Below are 3898 nucleotides of genomic sequence, written 5' to 3' on the forward strand. Positions count from 1 at the left end.
GCAGCATGTTTCCAGTTACAGCAAAAATAATGATGAAAACATATGGGAAACCTTATTCCCTTTCCTAATAACAAATACAGTGAAATTACACTTTATAATACAACATGCCTGTGTTTATGGTGCTCTTGAATCTCAGGATGAATTGCAAGGCAAACACACACAGAGCCTCCATAATATTAACAAACTCACACACTATGGTTGGATGACTATTTTATGAAGAAAAACACATTATTTTAGATTTAATTTGATTCAGTGCATTCTAGCTCATTTGCAATGATATTTTTAAAAAACACACTGGAAAAGAACAAAATCAGTAGGGGGTGTCTAAAAAACACACACAACCTTAACACCAAGGTAATGTGTTACAGTCATTTCATCCTCATTTGGATATTTCTAGTACAATTGTAAATGTTTTGTAAAAGTAGTATTAATTTCCATTGCAAACCTACAAGCAGATAATGGTTTATAGTAAAGTTATTTAATTCCATAAAATATACCAGCAAAAATATTATATTTTTATTTCAGTTGCCAGCAGATTAATAACTGGGCAGTACTGGGGTAGGGAGGAGATAGGGTTGCCAGGCATAACCTTGCAACCAGCAGAAGATGGGAGTTCTGGACTGGAAAAGGGGCAATCGACATCCCTGATACAATGATGTCACTTCCAGAGCAACCCAGAAATGACATCATCACAGCAGGTGTGACTCTTTAGCATTCACTCGAAAACGGTATGGTTGAACATTAATCTGAAATCCATGTTGCTTGCAATGATTTAGTGATAGCTGTGTCCATTCTCTCAGTTTTAGAAAGGATATTTTTGGTCCAAGAACAGTAGACACAATTTGTTCACATACAAGAGCTATCTAGAAGAGCCAAAGCAAAATTTAAACTAATACAGGCAAATAACAAAAATATATCTTATATTAGCTTTGGACATAAGTCACTTCTGAGTATTTGAGAGAGCCAGTTTGGTGTAGTGGTTAAATGTGGAGACTCTAATCTGGAAGAACCGGGTTTGATTCCCCACTCCTCCGCTTGCAGCTGCTAGATGACCTTGGGCAAGCCATAGTTTTGCCAGAGGTGTTCTTGAAAGAGCAGTTCTAGAAAGAGTTCTCTCAGCCCCACCTACCTCACAGGGTGTCTGTTGTGGGGAGGGGAAGGGGAAGGAGTTTGTAAACTGTTCTGAGACTCTGAGTGCAGGGCGAGGTATAAATTCAATCTCCCCCCCTCCTCCTCCTCCTCTTCTTCTTCTTCTTCTGTAGCCCTATACAGATGCTTAAAACTACATTAGCTGTTGAAAGCTAGAGGGGATCAGGATCATGCCCACCCAGGCCCTACCTTTCAGCAAGGATCGCCAACTCCAGGTTGAGAAATGCCTGGAGATTTGGAGGCAGAGCCTGGGAAGGGCAGAGTTTGGGGAGGGGAAGAGCTCAGCAGGGATGTGATGCTATGGAAACAGCCCTCCAAAGCTGCCATTTTCTTCAGGGGAACTCATTTCTGTAGTCTGAGATGCTGCGATTCCAGGAGACCTCCAAGTCATACTTATAGGTTAGCAATCCTACTTCAGCTGAAATCTGTAGTGAGGCCAATGCAATATGCATCTATCAGCTCCTTTGCACAATCAGGAATGCTGCAAAAATTGATCATGTGAAAGACTTCAAAGATGCTTATGGCTTACTAAGGATGTGGAGTGGAGCAATGCTCCCTCTAAGCTGTGGAGTCCTTTGAGCAAAAATTCTACTTTGTGAGCTACTGCTATTAAAGTTGTGAGGGAGTGATTTGGCTACTGCATAAATCAGTTTGTTCTGGAGCCATCCTTCCTGAGCTAAGACAAAAATGTGTGCGCCGGAGGCTAAAAAACTGTGAGCTAGCTCACACTAACTCAGCTTAGCGGGAACACTGGAGTGGAGCATGTCGATGTTGAGGCTAAACCAGTCTACATGATTCTTCTTTATGCTCAAATAGTGTGCAAAGTTTTTAACATCTGCCTACAAATAGATTATCTTGCTGAACTGCAGTGAAGACTGTTCCAGAACTGCCTTACTACAGATTGAAGCATCCCCTGGATTTTGACATGAGACAAATTGCTAGATTTCCAGGGCCATTCTAAGCAGGTCTACGAAGAGTCTTAATCTATTCAATGTGGTTTACTCCCAGAAAAGTGTTCTTGGTATTGCATTCTTCAAATCTGATAAAAGGTCATGCGCAGCATAATACTTGAACACATGAGTTAGAAATTAAAAGTGCTCAGTTCATTATATCGCCTTATGCAAATTGCTGTTCTATAAAATGGAGATAATAAAACTGCTGCACCCTATACAGTTTTAGTAAGATTATTAACACAGGCCAGGGTACTTGTTTAGTGCTTTTTTCTAAGTGCTCAAAGGTCTTTGTATATATTAAAGGCACTGTCCAGCCAAAGTTAAACACATTATTGTTTTATGTCCCATCAATTGCAATGGAAGGGTTAAGCAGGCGCTTAAATCTCTCTTAGTCCAATCAATGATGCTTAACAGTGCTTAACTTTGGCTGGATTATACCCTTAATGAAGCGCTCTAAGCACTTTGAAAAAGCACTACACATATACTAACGTTAATTATAAACAGTTACTTGGCATTAGATCCCATTGACTTCAATGGAATCTACCTCTCCTATAAGCATACACAGGGTCATAAATCAACAGTTATAAAAGAGTATCGTTGCAAGATATGGGGTAAAAGTATGCTACTCAGAATTGGACTATTATATCTTTGGTTCTAACCATGCTAGAATGTTAACAAACTGAAAAGGATTCAGGAGAGAGAGATGCCAAAATTGTGAAGAATCTACAAGGCAGAACTCCTCTGTCTTCACTGTTTCAGGAGTACAGATACAGAAATATTCCCTGTTGGGTAATTCCCATGCAATAAGTATTTTTTTAATCCATTAAATTAAAAAAAGAATCAATTTTTATGAAAACAAACACAGTGAAAGGAAACAATGATGATGCAAAAATAAAGAAGTGAAGTGAAATTGAATGAATGGTTTTCAGGTCCAAACAGGAGGGATTGAAAATTCAAAATAATCCCTAGCTACAACTCAGTCAGTTGTCAAGCTGATCTCTTATGTGATAATGGGAAGTTTCTCCAACTGGGTAACATTTTAAGCAAACCTAGATTAGGGAGCCAGACAGGCACTCCCTCCATATGAAGCTATTCACAAGTTATTCAGTCAGTCAAGGTTAGGGTCACCAGCTCTGATTTGGGAAATACTTCGAGATTTTGGGAGTTCAGCCAGGGGAGGGAACTCAGCAGGGTATATCCTCCAAAGATGGAGTGCATCCTCCAAAACAATTATTTTCTTCTGGGAAACTGATATTGGTCGTCTGGAGATCAATGGTAACAGTGGGAGAGTTCTAGCTGCCACCTAGAGGCTGGCAAACCCAATCAGGATTTTACCCTACAGCATGCTGAGTACGGTGTTATTCTAGTTTAGTTCCAAATTAGTTGGTTAAACAAATGTGGACTCAAGCAATCAAATCGGACTTCTTCCTCCTCCATAAGATCAATTCAGGGTGGATTTCTCATACACATTCAACTCTGCCATGACTCTCACTTCTGGGAGGTGATTTCACAAGTGATTGAAAAAGCCCCGTGTCCCTTGCTATCACAGACCCAATTTGATGGGGAGAAGAACTCATTAGCAAAGCCTGCTGGCTAGAACTTAAAAACAAACTTGCCATCTCTTCCAGCATTGAGCAGGGGATTGGGGTAGATGGTTTAGGAGGTTCCTTCTAATCTAAGACTCTCTGCTGATATTCTGACACACAGGGCCGGCTCTATAACGAGGCCAGCTAGTGTCTGGCCTAGGGCGTGCCAGCCCTCAGGGGCGCCAAACTGCACCCCCCCCCAACATGTTG

Source organism: Gekko japonicus, unplaced genomic scaffold, assembly GCF_001447785.1.
Source record: "Gekko japonicus isolate JY-2015 unplaced genomic scaffold, Gekko_japonicus_V1.1 scaffold2707, whole genome shotgun sequence".
NCBI classification, from domain to species: domain Eukaryota; kingdom Metazoa; phylum Chordata; class Lepidosauria; order Squamata; family Gekkonidae; genus Gekko; species Gekko japonicus.